General features: G+C 41.9%; 2 protein-coding genes across 4 annotated transcripts in view; one reads left to right on the forward strand and one right to left on the reverse strand.

Moving 5' to 3' along the window:
* The window catches only part of LOC134845226 (centrosomal protein of 152 kDa-like), a 152,511-nt gene that overhangs the window by 34,638 nt on the left and 100,792 nt on the right, over positions 1–17,081 (reverse strand). The window lies entirely within an intron of this gene.
* Positions 1–17,081, forward strand: part of LOC134845227 (retinoblastoma-like protein 2) — a 179,391-nt gene that overhangs the window by 11,670 nt on the left and 150,640 nt on the right. The gene's annotated exons all lie outside the window — the stretch shown is intronic.

The following is a 17,081-nucleotide window of genomic DNA, read 5'->3' on the forward strand; positions in this document are numbered from 1 at the left end:
TTCGTTTGTTGGCCCGCAGCCTCCACCATAAGCATTTTCATCAAGTTTTAGATTACATGCGCTCCGTTTTAAATATGAAATATGCAATACTTGGGTTGCGTCAAATACTTCGGTTTATCGAAAATCAATGTGTAACATGCCGTAAACGCAAAGCAAGTACCATCCAGCCTATTATGTCCGATCTACCTGTCGAACATCTCGGATATAAGCAACCACCCTTTAATCATACGGGTGTGGATTATTTTGGACCGCTTTATGTTCCGGTTCGCAGAAGCACTGAAAAACGATGTGGATTTCTTTTCACTTGCCTCACCACCAGGGCTGTACACCTTGAGATTGTACCATCTCTGGACGCTAGTTTTTGTGTCATGGGCATTGAACGGTTCATTGCGCGTCGTGGTACACCAAATACGATCCCACCGACCGTTTTTCTTTCGACACCTCATTGCCATGCGGCGCAAGTCCAGAATCCAAATATTGTTGAGCATCCTTAAAATATTGTCAATTTGTGAAAACCATGGACGGAAAATTCCAAAATATGATACGCACGTTTTTTGAAACCCGTCTAAATCTAGAAAAAGAGTTGCTTAAAGGTCATTCATTATTACTTGAGTACGTTGAGAACAATACTCGCACCACAGAAATTGATAAATCTGTTTACAAATATAAAATTGCGTTGGAGAAAGCTGTTGAAGTGACTGAGCAATTATTCAGGTGAGCGGGAAAAATGGAAAACCCTGAAAAATTTTTGCTCAGCAAGACCTTGGGCTCAAGAAAGTAACCGAAATGAACAATAAAGTAATGGTGAAGCTCGGAGTTACAAGATGAGCCTTGAACCTTTGTCATTCCCAGCACCCGGCATTACAGGAAGCAAGAGATCTTTACAACAAACTAGGTCTGAGACATCCTCACGCTCGCACAAAACAAGAGACATAGAAGCACGAGTATCTGAAAACAGGTCTCAGGTCTCTAATACTTCTAAGGATAGTAGAAAGCTTGACTCGCATACGTCTGATGAATCTGCTTCCACTCGTCATACGTCGACTGTTCGCACTATGTTCTCAAGTGAGAAACCGCCTGAGTTAACTTTCGTAAAACAACGCCATGAGGAGTTGGAAGGCAGTATCAATTTTCTACAAGACTTAAAGAGCAACAGAACCGTCTTAAGTTCAAACAAAGTCAGCTGGAACAATAGCAATAGGCTGAAAGTCATCGAAAGCAACTAATTGAAATAGAAGTGAAAGCGTTTGAACATGAGGACAGTTCATCTGAGGTTATCGAGAAGGTAGTGGAAAGTAACTCGACAGGAGTAAGTCTACCTGTTTCAAAAGTAGCATCAATCGAACTAATGATTGTATAGACTCTGTTAGTTCACAGACACCTCCTGACGGTGCTAGTGCGCTAGGTTTGCTGGCCTTGACTCCTGTACCAATTTCGTCAGAACCGACTACTTCCACCAACCTCGCTCATGCAATAAACACAAGTTATACTCATAACCATGGGCACACAGCATTGAGTTACCCTGGAACCCATATTCATGGACATCGGGTTTTGCCTCAATTTGGCAGTGCCAGCCTTTTGCCATTGCAAGCTTCTGCTACATCTGTTTCATTCCCATTTAACAAAATTCATTCTGGTGCAAAAGTGTTACCACCACTGTCTGCTGTTCCTTTACAGACCATGAGTTGAATCATAACTAATGGTAGTTTTGCCAACGGGCAACCGGAATCATTACCTGTCCCAATGTTACCGGCACAACCCGGTACTGGTTTTGTTTCGTTGTCACCTGCATTTTCTGGTGGTGACTTCTCCTCTTCTGGAGTAAACCCACCGCCGGTTTCCTTTCGGCACCTCATTGCCATGCGGCGCCATTCCATACTGAACATTATGCTCCCTCTGTACCTTATACTGTGTCACCCAATATCAACGACTACTATACAAGTGATGCAAACTTATGGCGATTGGCAGCTACAACTCCAATCGTCACGCATGCTCAGTGTTGTAATGCTGGAAACATTTTTTCTACAGGACAACTGTTGTCCCACCGTGTACCACCGCCGCCCCGTATACCAGTGGTGGGACTGTGTATTTTAAGACTCCGTCAGTTCATCACCAACATGTTGCGCATTTTGTCAATTATTTTAATACTGGTTATCAGCCAGTCAACGAAAACTACGCACCGTCTTCCGCTTATCCGAACCAAGGTTGTTCTTCGGATCGACCTCTCTCCGCACGTGAGTTGGCGGATTTATTAATGCATAGCCGCAAAGATCATCTTGCTGAGTGGAAAATAGCCCAGTTTGACGGCAACCCGTTAAACTGGCACAAATGGTTTGGTCAATTTAAGTCCACCTTTGATTCCGCTGCTCTCACCGATGATACGAAACTGACATACTTAAAAACACTCGTCACAGGCAAAGCAAAAACCGCAATTGCGGAATTTAGTTATAGTGGTGTTATGTACGAAGATGCACTGGCCATCTTGCAACGGAAGTTTGGGAAACCACACGCTATTGTTGGCGCGCGTCTTGATAAGCTGAGTACCTTTCCACCACTTAAGATGCACAGTTCGGAAAATGTCATCAGTTTCTCTTCTGCCATATCTGGCCTCGTAGTAGTTTTCAAATCATTGTCATTCAACGATGATCTAAAGAGTTTTAACCTGTTAAACCAAGCTGCTAGTAAACTTCCACCTAACCTGAAGGAAGCTTGGTCAATGCATACTGTTAGGCATAATTGGCAGCGACCAACACTCTTAGACTTTAATAACTGGTTGAAAAAAAAGGCCGAGGGGCATGAAAAATTACGCGTACTTAACTCTAAGGCAAAAAACAAGGAACCAGTTAAGCCAAAAACAACCAAAGTTTTTGCAACCAATTGCCAGGTAACTAGTAAAGGCTCAGGATAAGTTTGAGTTTCCGCCGTGCGTTTTGTGTAAGGGTAGTCATGCATTGCGGAGCTGTCCTGTTTTCAAGGAAAAAATTGCTATTCAGCGAGCAAAATACCTAGCTGAAAAGAAATTTTGCTTTGCTTGCCTCAATGGCAATCATAATCTCCGGCAATGTTCTAGAGCTAAAAATGACCCGAAGCCAGAGTGCGATAGCACACATAATGTTTTGCTCCATGAAGCCAAAAAAATGTTGCCTCGGAAGGAAAATTCAAATGTCTCAAATAAGGCTGGAACAAAAAATCCAAGGAGAATACAAAAACTTCCACCCATGCCGCTGTTAGTGATGTACATTACCTTGAATCGTCTAAAGGTTTGTTGCCAATTGCAACACATGGTGTATCCTCGAATGTAACCAGTCTCCTGACGATGGTTCTTTGTGATAGTGCATCAACTCGCTCTTGGGTGTCTTCGTCACTCGTTAACCGTCTCGGCTTGGTAGGGGAGCCCGTTAACTTGTCAATAAGTGGTTTCAATTCAACCTCCGTCGTTGAAACTCAGATGGTCAAGTTTACAGATTCCTCCGAGCCGAGTAATAGTGATTGCGTATTCCCTCTGTAAGCATATGTTAAAGACAATATTCGAATGCCGTTAAACCCATTGAGTTCATCTTGGGAGATGATAATAACTCACCGTGTTCCGTTCGCCTAGCGATAGGTTGGGTCATAAGTGGTCCGTTGCCGCCGTCCGTTGTTTCTACTTATTCGTGTTTCAACTGTGTTGCTGAAGATACATCTCTGACCGACCAGTTAAAATCCTGGTACGAGTTGGAATCTTATGGTGCTTTCAAACAAGTCAATGCCCGTTCCGCCTTGGATAAACATGCTTTATCCATCCTAAATTCTGAAACCGTTCACAATGGCGAAAGATACATTGTGAGTATGCTTTGGATTGATAGTAATGTCAGTCTACCAAACAACTATTACTCGTCACTCGCCCAATTTAAAACATTGGAGAGAATGTTAAGTAAAGACCCTGAGCTGCGCGAAAGATACGCAGACACAATTAGAGAGGACATTGGGAAAGGCTTTGTCGTTACCGTCGATCCGCATGATCCACGTGAGCGTTCCGGTCGCGAGTGGTATCTTCCGAACCATCCCGTCGTAAATCCAAACAAGCCAGGTAAGGTGCGCCGAGTCCTGAATGGTGCTTCTAAGTCTGGTGGGTCCGGACCTATTCCAAATTTTAATTTTTGTACTTTTGCGGTTCCGTCAACACAAGTACGCCGCGTCTCCGCGGATATAGATGATATGTTCCTCCAGGTAGGAGTCCTCGCCCGCGATCAAATTTCGCTCCGTTTTTTGTGGCGGGAGGATAACACTTCCGATGAGGTAATTCACCAGTACACTTGCCATATATACGGCGCACAGGACTCACCTACGTGTGTCAATTTCGCGTTGCGAAAAACAGCAACTGATAATATGTCCACATACCTTGAGGCCGCATCAGTCGTAAACGAAAAATTTTCCATGGACGAATACTTGGATTCGTTCGAGAACATTACCCTGCAATTAAAATTAGTCGCGATTTGGTTTCGTTACTAAAGTTGGGAGGATTTATTTTGACTAAATTTGTCAGTAATGCTGATGAAATCATTTCAGCAATAAACCACGAGGATTACGAAACCTCGTTTTCACCCATCAAGGAAGTTTGTAACGGTACCGAACAATCATCACACGTTTTAGGTCTTAAATGGAACCATGTGAAAGACACATTGGTTGTTAGCAGAGGCGTGGATTGTCCTCTCGGTAAGGCAATAACTCAAGGAACCGTCTTGAGTTTTGTCTCTTCTGTGTTTGACGCTGTTGGGTTAAAAACTCCAAACACAGTTAGGGCCCGTCTTTTGCTTACAGATATTTTGAAAATCAATGGCCAAAGTTGGGACGACGAATTGCCGGAAGACATAAGAGATAAGTTTCTCGAGTGGCACTCCGGTCTCCCTCTCTTAGGGCAATTGACTATTACCCGTGGTTACTTCACAGAGCCTGTGCGTCAAATTGAGCTCCACGTGTTCGGTGTTAGCTCGCAGGACGTTTTCTGTGCGGTTGGATTTTTGCGTGCGCGACTCTGGAGTTCGCACAAATTTCAAATATCCTTCATCTTTGGTAAAGCTCGCGTTGCGCCCATAAAAGCGCAATTTATACCGAAGCTAGAGCTTCAAGCTGCTATGCTTGCTACACGACTGAAAGATTATATACTGACAGCCCTTACTGTCTGCATTAATCATGTCTACATGAGGACAGATAGTACTACAGTTTTGCAGCTGCTAAACTCCACTGAAAAATTACCTGTTTTCGTCGCTAACCGTGTCGGCGAAATCCTGGAATCGACCACTATTGATGAGTGGCACCATGTTCTGAGCGGCGATAATCCATCTGATACCGGTACGCGGGGAGTTTTTTCGAAAGCCCTCAAGGATAGCAGCTGGGTTATTGTTCCCATCATTCTCAGGACTACTGATACCCGACGAACGTGTGATCAAAAAAATTTGTTTGAAGGGTCCTTCTTGTGATGTTGATAATTGCTTGGAGACATCAACTTCCTTCGTCACCGATGTCACATCCATCAAACATCCCGAACACGAGCTCAATTGGAAAAGGTTCAGTTCCTTTACGAGATATAAAAGAGTAGTCGCTTTTATATTGAGGATGCTGCCTTCACATAAGCATTTTCGCGATAAGGACCTACGAATCACCGGCCCCACTGAACTTGATATTGTAGAAAGCAAATTGATTCATCTTATTCAGATGGAATCCTTCCCCATTGAGTTAAAGACACTCTCCGCTGGCAAACCCATTAAGAATAGTAGTAAAATTGCCACATACTCGCCATTTATTGGTCCCGCTGGTATCATTCGTTCCCCGGACGGATTGTGCGCTCAGTGAATACCGAGACACCCAACTTTACTCGGCTCCGGACACACCCTAGTTCGTTTGTTGGCCCGCAGCCTCCACCATAAGCATTTTCATCAAGTTTTAGATTACATGCGCTCCGTTTTAAATATGAAATATGCAATACTTGGGTTGCGTCAAATACTTCGGTTTATCGAAAATCAATGTGTAACATGCCGTAAACGCAAAGCAAGTACCATCCAGCCTATTATGTCCGATCTACCTGTCGAACATCTCGGATATAAGCAACCACCCTTTAATCATACGGGTGTGGATTATTTTGGACCGCTTTATGTTCCGGTTCGCAGAAGCACTGAAAAACGATGTGGATTTCTTTTCACTTGCCTCACCACCAGGGCTGTACACCTTGAGATTGTACCATCTCTGGACGCTAGTTCTTGTGTCATGGGCATTGAACGGTTCATTGCGCGTCGTGGTACACCAAATACGATCCCACCGACCGTTTTTCTTTCGACACCTCATTGCCATGCGGCGCAAGTCCAGAATCCAAATATTGTTGAGCATCCTTAAAATATTGTCAATTTGTGAAAACCATGGACGGAAAATTCCAAAATATGATACGCACGTTTTTTGAAACCCGTCTAAATCTAGAAAAAGAGTTGCTTAAAGGTCATTCATTATTACTTGAGTACGTTGAGAACAATACTCGCACCACAGAAATTGATAAATCTGTTTACAAATATAAAATTGCGTTGGAGAAAGCTGTTGAAGTGACTGAGCAATTATTCAGGTGAGCGGGAAAAATGGAAAACCCTGAAAAATTTTTGCTCAGCAAGACCTTGGGCTCAAGAAAGTAACCGAAATGAACAATAAAGTAATGGTGAAGCTCGGAGTTACAAGATGAGCCTTGAACCTTTGTCATTCCCAGCACCCGGCATTACAGGAAGCAAGAGATCTTTACAACAAACTAGGTCTGAGACATCCTCACGCTCGCACAAAACAAGAGACATAGAAGCACGAGTATCTGAAAACAGGTCTCAGGTCTCTAATACTTCTAAGGATAGTAGAAAGCTTGACTCGCATACGTCTGATGAATCTGCTTCCACTCGTCATACGTCGACTGTTCGCACTATGTTCTCAAGTGAGAAACCGCCTGAGTTAACTTTCGTAAAACAACGCCATGAGGAGTTGGAAGGCAGTATCAATTTTCTACAAGACTTAAAGAGCAACAGAACCGTCTTAAGTTCAAACAAAGTCAGCTGGAACAATAGCAATAGGCTGAAAGTCATCGAAAGCAACTAATTGAAATAGAAGTGAAAGCGTTTGAACATGAGGACAGTTCATCTGAGGTTATCGAGAAGGTAGTGGAAAGTAACTCGACAGGAGTAAGTCTACCTGTTTCAAAAGTAGCATCAATCGAACTAATGATTGTATAGACTCTGTTAGTTCACAGACACCTCCTGACGGTGCTAGTGCGCTAGGTTTGCTGGCCTTGACTCCTGTACCAATTTCGTCAGAACCGACTACTTCCACCAACCTCGCTCATGCAATAAACACAAGTTATACTCATAACCATGGGCACACAGCATTGAGTTACCCTGGAACCCATATTCATGGACATCGGGTTTTGCCTCAATTTGGCAGTGCCAGCCTTTTGCCATTGCAAGCTTCTGCTACATCTGTTTCATTCCCATTTAACAAAATTCATTCTGGTGCAAAAGTGTTACCACCACTGTCTGCTGTTCCTTTACAGACCATGAGTTGAATCATAACTAATGGTAGTTTTGCCAACGGGCAACCGGAATCATTACCTGTCCCAATGTTACCGGCACAACCCGGTACTGGTTTTGTTTCGTTGTCACCTGCATTTTCTGGTGGTGACTTCTCCTCTTCTGGAGTAAACCCACCGCCGGTTTCCTTTCGGCACCTCATTGCCATGCGGCGCCATTCCATACTGAACATTATGCTCCCTCTGTACCTTATACTGTGTCACCCAATATCAACGACTACTATACAAGTGATGCAAACTTATGGCGATTGGCAGCTACAACTCCAATCGTCACGCATGCTCAGTGTTGTAATGCTGGAAACATTTTTTCTACAGGACAACTGTTGTCCCACCGTGTACCACCGCCGCCCCGTATACCAGTGGTGGGACTGTGTATTTTAAGACTCCGTCAGTTCATCACCAACATGTTGCGCATTTTGTCAATTATTTTAATACTGGTTATCAGCCAGTCAACGAAAACTACGCACCGTCTTCCGCTTATCCGAACCAAGGTTGTTCTTCGGATCGACCTCTCTCCGCACGTGAGTTGGCGGATTTATTAATGCATAGCCGCAAAGATCATCTTGCTGAGTGGAAAATAGCCCAGTTTGACGGCAACCCGTTAAACTGGCACAAATGGTTTGGTCAATTTAAGTCCACCTTTGATTCCGCTGCTCTCACCGATGATACGAAACTGACATACTTAAAAACACTCGTCACAGGCAAAGCAAAAACCGCAATTGCGGAATTTAGTTATAGTGGTGTTATGTACGAAGATGCACTGGCCATCTTGCAACGGAAGTTTGGGAAACCACACGCTATTGTTGGCGCGCGTCTTGATAAGCTGAGTACCTTTCCACCACTTAAGATGCACAGTTCGGAAAATGTCATCAGTTTCTCTTCTGCCATATCTGGCCTCGTAGTAGTTTTCAAATCATTGTCATTCAACGATGATCTAAAGAGTTTTAACCTGTTAAACCAAGCTGCTAGTAAACTTCCACCTAACCTGAAGGAAGCTTGGTCAATGCATACTGTTAGGCATAATTGGCAGCGACCAACACTCTTAGACTTTAATAACTGGTTGAAAAAAAAGGCCGAGGGGCATGAAAAATTACGCGTACTTAACTCTAAGGCAAAAAACAAGGAACCAGTTAAGCCAAAAACAACCAAAGTTTTTGCAACCAATTGCCAGGTAACTAGTAAAGGCTCAGGATAAGTTTGAGTTTCCGCCGTGCGTTTTGTGTAAGGGTAGTCATGCATTGCGGAGCTGTCCTGTTTTCAAGGAAAAAATTGCTATTCAGCGAGCAAAATACCTAGCTGAAAAGAAATTTTGCTTTGCTTGCCTCAATGGCAATCATAATCTCCGGCAATGTTCTAGAGCTAAAAATGACCCGAAGCCAGAGTGCGATAGCACACATAATGTTTTGCTCCATGAAGCCAAAAAAATGTTGCCTCGGAAGGAAAATTCAAATGTCTCAAATAAGGCTGGAACAAAAAATCCAAGGAGAATACAAAAACTTCCACCCATGCCGCTGTTAGTGATGTACATTACCTTGAATCGTCTAAAGGTTTGTTGCCAATTGCAACACATGGTGTATCCTCGAATGTAACCAGTCTCCTGACGATGGTTCTTTGTGATAGTGCATCAACTCGCTCTTGGGTGTCTTCGTCACTCGTTAACCGTCTCGGCTTGGTAGGGGAGCCCGTTAACTTGTCAATAAGTGGTTTCAATTCAACCTCCGTCGTTGAAACTCAGATGGTCAAGTTTACAGATTCCTCCGAGCCGAGTAATAGTGATTGCGTATTCCCTCTGTAAGCATATGTTAAAGACAATATTCGAATGCCGTTAAACCCATTGAGTTCATCTTGGGAGATGATAATAACTCACCGTGTTCCGTTCGCCTAGCGATAGGTTGGGTCATAAGTGGTCCGTTGCCGCCGTCCGTTGTTTCTACTTATTCGTGTTTCAACTGTGTTGCTGAAGATACATCTCTGACCGACCAGTTAAAATCCTGGTACGAGTTGGAATCTTATGGTGCTTTCAAACAAGTCAATGCCCGTTCCGCCTTGGATAAACATGCTTTATCCATCCTAAATTCTGAAACCGTTCACAATGGCGAAAGATACATTGTGAGTATGCTTTGGATTGATAGTAATGTCAGTCTACCAAACAACTATTACTCGTCACTCGCCCAATTTAAAACATTGGAGAGAATGTTAAGTAAAGACCCTGAGCTGCGCGAAAGATACGCAGACACAATTAGAGAGGACATTGGGAAAGGCTTTGTCGTTACCGTCGATCCGCATGATCCACGTGAGCGTTCCGGTCGCGAGTGGTATCTTCCGAACCATCCCGTCGTAAATCCAAACAAGCCAGGTAAGGTGCGCCGAGTCCTGAATGGTGCTTCTAAGTCTGGTGGGTCCGGACCTATTCCAAATTTTAATTTTTGTACTTTTGCGGTTCCGTCAACACAAGTACGCCGCGTCTCCGCGGATATAGATGATATGTTCCTCCAGGTAGGAGTCCTCGCCCGCGATCAAATTTCGCTCCGTTTTTTGTGGCGGGAGGATAACACTTCCGATGAGGTAATTCACCAGTACACTTGCCATATATACGGCGCACAGGACTCACCTACGTGTGTCAATTTCGCGTTGCGAAAAACAGCAACTGATAATATGTCCACATACCTTGAGGCCGCATCAGTCGTAAACGAAAAATTTTCCATGGACGAATACTTGGATTCGTTCGAGAACATTACCCTGCAATTAAAATTAGTCGCGATTTGGTTTCGTTACTAAAGTTGGGAGGATTTATTTTGACTAAATTTGTCAGTAATGCTGATGAAATCATTTCAGCAATAAACCACGAGGATTACGAAACCTCGTTTTCACCCATCAAGGAAGTTTGTAACGGTACCGAACAATCATCACACGTTTTAGGTCTTAAATGGAACCATGTGAAAGACACATTGGTTGTTAGCAGAGGCGTGGATTGTCCTCTCGGTAAGGCAATAACTCAAGGAACCGTCTTGAGTTTTGTCTCTTCTGTGTTTGACGCTGTTGGGTTAAAAACTCCAAACACAGTTAGGGCCCGTCTTTTGCTTACAGATATTTTGAAAATCAATGGCCAAAGTTGGGACGACGAATTGCCGGAAGACATAAGAGATAAGTTTCTCGAGTGGCACTCCGGTCTCCCTCTCTTAGGGCAATTGACTATTACCCGTGGTTACTTCACAGAGCCTGTGCGTCAAATTGAGCTCCACGTGTTCGGTGTTAGCTCGCAGGACGTTTTCTGTGCGGTTGGATTTTTGCGTGCGCGACTCTGGAGTTCGCACAAATTTCAAATATCCTTCATCTTTGGTAAAGCTCGCGTTGCGCCCATAAAAGCGCAATTTATACCGAAGCTAGAGCTTCAAGCTGCTATGCTTGCTACACGACTGAAAGATTATATACTGACAGCCCTTACTGTCTGCATTAATCATGTCTACATGAGGACAGATAGTACTACAGTTATGCAGCTGCTAAACTCCACTGAAAAATTACCTGTTTTCGTCGCTAACCGTGTCGGCGAAATCCTGGAATCGACCACTATTGATGAGTGGCACCATGTTCTGAGCGGCGATAATCCATCTGATACCGGTACGCGGGGAGTTTTTTCGAAAGCCCTCAAGGATAGCAGCTGGGTTATTGTTCCCATCATTCTCAGGACTACTGATACCCGACGAACGTGTGATCAAAAAAATTTGTTTGAAGGGTCCTTCTTGTGATGTTGATAATTGCTTGGAGACATCAACTTCCTTCGTCACCGATGTCACATCCATCAAACATCCCGAACACGAGCTCAATTGGAAAAGGTTCAGTTCCTTTACGAGATATAAAAGAGTAGTCGCTTTTATATTGAGGATGCTGCCTTCACATAAGCATTTTCGCGATAAGGACCTACGAATCACCGGCCCCACTGAACTTGATATTGTAGAAAGCAAATTGATTCATCTTATTCAGATGGAATCCTTCCCCATTGAGTTAAAGACACTCTCCGCTGGCAAACCCATTAAGAATAGTAGTAAAATTGCCACATACTCGCCATTTATTGGTCCCGCTGGTATCATTCGTTCCCCGGACGGATTGTGCGCTCAGTGAATACCGAGACACCCAACTTTACTCGGCTCCGGACACACCCTAGTTCGTTTGTTGGCCCGCAGCCTCCACCATAAGCATTTTCATCAAGTTTTAGATTACATGCGCTCCGTTTTAAATATGAAATATGCAATACTTGGGTTGCGTCAAATACTTCGGTTTATCGAAAATCAATGTGTAACATGCCGTAAACGCAAAGCAAGTACCATCCAGCCTATTATGTCCGATCTACCTGTCGAACATCTCGGATATAAGCAACCACCCTTTAATCATACGGGTGTGGATTATTTTGGACCGCTTTATGTTCCGGTTCGCAGAAGCACTGAAAAACGATGTGGATTTCTTTTCACTTGCCTCACCACCAGGGCTGTACACCTTGAGATTGTACCATCTCTGGACGCTAGTTCTTGTGTCATGGGCATTGAACGGTTCATTGCGCGTCGTGGTACACCAAATACGATCTGGTCGGATAACGGCACGAACTTCGTTGGTGCAGAAAAGGAATTACTTGCCTGCATCAAGAGCTGGTATAGCATGGCTCCGACCATTTTTGCACACAAAGGTGTTGCTTGGAACTTTAACCCACCAGGCACACCCCATCATGGCTGCTCCTAGGAGCGCCTCGTCCGAAACGTGAAGCGCAAGCCTTACGATATACTAGGCAGTAGGCGAATCACCGAATACGTGTTAGGAAGAACACTCTGCTTAGTTGAGCAGGCTTTGAATTCGAGGCCAATCACATCCGTTAGTACTGATTCACGTGAGTTGGAAGCGTTAACACCAAACCATTTTTTGCTTGGACAACATACCACAAGCTTTCCTTCGCTTTTACCTGGGGAGCACTTCGACCACAAGAAAAGGTACGTGCGAGCGCAGTCATATGCTAACGCGATTTGGTCTCGTTGGCTTCGAGAATATGTTCCTTCACTGAATAAGCGTGTCAAGTGGCACACTCATTTTGACTCCACTCTTAAGACCGATCCGCCCTTGTTAAGACCGCAACCCGTGAAGTCACTCGGCCGACCGTTAAGCTCGCTCCGGTTCTTTCTTCTTCAGGAGGGGGAGGATTTTGCAACGCAAACTTAAAACAGAGTATAAATGCATATAAAAACAAGCACAGTTGGCCGAGCGGCATAAGCTACAGCAACGCTGACTATATAGACATGACATTTGACATAGGTTCGAGTCCCCCACCTGCCCATGTTTTAGTATACTAAAAAAGGGGGTTATATCCTATTTTAACTGTTTTTGGTTCTAATTCGGTTCAGCTTTGATTAAGGCTGACCGCCAAAAAGAGCAACTTGTCTCAAGGACATTACCGACCGGGTCTTGTGGCTAGCTTAGGCCAATTTGTTTATTGGAGCGGATTATTGTTGAAATTATGAACATGCGTTATGTGAGTTTTTGGCTTGCTTATAATTTAATGATGATGATTGTCTGTATTGCCGAGAATACGAGTTAAACATCATTTTCCGAGCCGTTTTGTCTAGTTTACGGAGATTGAGCGCACTTGGTCGGAACATTCGTTGCTACTTGCACAGCAACCGGATGTCCTTGTTAAACTTGAATTTAACATTTAAAAATTGATTGTTGCCAGATGGCTTTGTATGCAAAGAAACTTCGTTCTTTTTTTGCACTGTAGAACTACTTAAGACTGCCATTTGAAACATTTGAAAGACAAAATCTAGAGACAATTGAGTATCAGTCGGAATCATTCCGGCCCAAAAAAGTTCTGGGATCATGTTATTTATTGGGGGGTCGGATTTTCAAAAATTTCGAAAGTTTTGTCGACCTTTTTTTAAGTCGACCGCAGGCACAATTTTGAAAAACAGGCCAAAAAAGGCGTTTTTAGGCACTTTTTAGAAAAATTTTACCAAAATAATATCCGTTTTTTTTTGACGCGCGCTCCCCACTCAAAGTAAGTATATATTGGCACCAAAGGCGCCCTTAGAAAAATTTTAGGGTACGTCACCAATTATGGATATCTCAAAATAGTACAAAGGGGGGACCCTTTGGGTCGGCAGGGGGTCAAATCACTGAAGGGAAGCGTCCGCCCACCCCCCCTCCCCCTAAATCCGCCCCTGGTTGACGTAATTTCAATTCGCATTCCTAGTGATTGACGACTTTATTTCAACCAAACCTTGTTAAGTACCCCCCATCCCCGCAGTAGGGGGGGATAGTTAGCAGTTAACATGATCCAAGTTCTGAAACGAAACAAAAGTTAAATAATGAAACCATCAAAGACAGAACCAGACAAACGAGAAGGCGACAGTTTTTTCAAACTGGAACACTTTCAGTTTGAAGTAGAACAGGCCTTGGTCGGATCCGAACCTAGGGCCTTTTCCGTTCAAGATCAAGGTTCCCAGAGAAGAAAAAAAAGTTTGAACTTCTTATCAGTATCGAGGGTGTTGGTAACATTTCTTAATTGCACTGATAACTTTTCTTAATTGCAGTGTAACAGCAGCAATCCAGTAGTTTAGTTTGTTTTCAAAAGTTTGAGCAAGTCTTTTTAAACGTTTTTAAATTTTTTACGCGCTTTGAGCACGTGAATAGGGAACATTTCGAATCCATTAATTCGATTGATTTTGTTTGGAAAGTTTTTAACTAAAATTATTTTTCCGATTTAATAAAGATTCAATTCGTCGTTAATAATTCGTATTGCTTGACGATCAATAATTTATCTGCATTCACTATAATAATCTCAAAAAACTACTTTGTTTGGAGCGAGAGACAGATATGTATTGAATGTTCAATTATTTGATTAGCTCCTCCGCGGCTGTTGCAGGAAACTCCTCCTCAGCTATTATTTAAAAGCTACTGGTATGAAAGTTGGTTTTTGTTCAAATAAAATTTCATTTTCAACTTTTCATTTTCAAAATAATTTTTCATTTTCAAAATAATTTTAGAAGTATATTAACTTGAAACTTGATAAAGCTCGGAACAATGATTTTTTATTTTTTCCGTTAACCAAGCTCATCTATAATGTAAAATTGCTTCAGAAAAAACACCAGAGCGTTTTGACTGCTCTTTCTATTTTTTCAGTGCGAAGTTGGCAAAACTTGGCAATGTTCCCACAAGTTTCAGCGTATTACTTGGCAATGCTCCCACAATCATTGCCAAGTAATACTGCATAGAATGCGGTGGGTATAATGGGACCAACTTGCTGTTTACGTCAACTAAAAGTAGAAAGATTGATTGAGTGCTGATCAATCGGCCAATTTTTGTTGAACTAATTGAGATAAACAAACAGATCGTATTTTATTCTCAAAATCTTGCACGAATGGCGATTTTTAAACTGCCGTAAATTGCGACGAAAGATGAGGAACTTATCATTATGGTAAGGCGTTCACTTTCAGTTCGTCAGATCGTGTAATCGGCGCCCCTGCCATTGCAATTGATAGTGTGTGAGGACGAACTTAAACTTGAACTCTAGCTTCAAGTATACCACAGCCTGATCAATTTCGGCTGCAATAGTGGTACTACGTGAAAGTTCTAGACGCAAAAGAAACGGCCTTGAGTCGCTAAAAAAAGAGCTTTGCTCAACAAAATAGCGCAGTTTGGAATGCGGGGAAATAACAGAAACGGTCTATGCTTAGACAGTCTGGATGGCCTTTCCTGTGCGATGTGCAGAAACGACAATTATTATTAATTATGATTCACGTTTTTAATTCGATGTTTTCAATGCAATAAGCTTCGTGCTTTAATAAGCTTCAACACTTTAAATCAGTTCTTTTCGGTTGTCCTTCTTATGCTCTAAATGAATATAATTGAAGCCAAAGCATTACGAGGCCAAACTGTGCATTTTGTGAAATGTAAGCAGCTTCCGCATCAGGAAACCTCCCTTTCTTCTTCGTCTGTTCTTTCAATTTTTTTTAATCGCTCTGACCAAAGAATTCCATGTTCAAAAATTTTCCGCATTGAGCGCCCATGGATTCTAGTCGATTATAATGGATTTTCAAGACAAAAATTATCCATTATAAACCTTTAAAAAAAGAAAATTCAGATCGCAAAATCGATTATTTTGCCATTATAATCGATTATTTTTGAAAATTAATAATTCGTTATAATCCAATAATTTTGGCACTAAAATCGGTTAATTTTGCCAATATAATCCATTATAATCGCTTAATCAATTATAATCCATTTTTTAAAAAAAAACAAAATTCAACTATGTTTGCAAAAATTTTGCAAATTTTGCCAGAAATTGACAAATTGTATGCCATGTCTTTTCCTAAAGGCCATTTTCACCTCATTTTTCCCCTATCCCAAACAAAGGGGGGTTTAAAATGGGGGGTCTCAATCATTAACCACCTTACCCTCAATTCTACCAGTGAACATTCCCCCTCCTCCTGTTCAAAGGGGGCGAATGGTGGTTGCGATAAAACTGGGAGCAAGTGGGGATTAAATGGGGGTGGTATGTAATTAGAGGGGGGGGGCTGAATTAGGGGGAGGGGGTTTCAATCATTCCCACCGTTCAAACCTTACCCCAATGTTGTGATTAAAAAACAGTAAAATGCGACGAATTGAAAAATTAGACACAAAAAAATGTAAATTTTAATGTAAAATAAAACATTTTATGGAACGTCATACGTAGCAACTTAATTTAAAAAAATTGTAAATTTTATGAAACAGTTCTCAAAAACTCCATTTTAATCGATTATAATTGATTCTAATAGATTTTATTGGCCCAAAAACTATTTGGATTATAATCCATTTATAATGGATTATAATAAAAAAACGGATTGTACTGGCATAAAAAATATTAGTTAAAAAGATTTAGTTATTTTAAAAAGATATTGTCTATTATGACAATATAAATGACTTTGATTCCTGGGCCATTGGTGCGGTTTGTCTGTGGAATCCAGGAACATATAAACAAAAAATTGTGCGCTTTTCCGGTGTTTAGTTTGGTAATGATTTTAGAAGCAAAAAAGTAAATGTAGTTTTCATAATCCTTGTTTACAACTCTAGTACTCAGAGTAGTAAACTCTACAGATATGCAAGAAGCAAAATGAAAAACCGTAGGCAACACATTTGGGTCGTTGTTCCGACCATTTAAAACTTTTTATTCGGAATTAGTGTTTTTTCCACGCAAAAGCAGTTACCACAAATATTTATGGAAATGATATATCATATAAAAGCTTTTTCAGTCGTGAGTCGAACAACGTTTAAAATTTATCAAAAAATTGTCCCAATATCGAGAAAAATATTTTTAACGTTTTTGATTTTCAGTCTAAATTAGAGCAAATAATGCGAGCGAGAAGTATTACGATAGCCAGTTTTTGCTTATTTTATGCCGTGAAAACATCATTTTACTCAATTAAAGTAGTTTTTGGAATGTTTCTGTAACACCATTTGGGATTTAAAACGTTCAAAA

This window comes from Symsagittifera roscoffensis, chromosome 4 (genome assembly GCF_963678635.1).
Source record: "Symsagittifera roscoffensis chromosome 4, txSymRosc1.1, whole genome shotgun sequence".
NCBI lineage: Eukaryota > Metazoa > Xenacoelomorpha > Acoela > Convolutidae > Symsagittifera > Symsagittifera roscoffensis.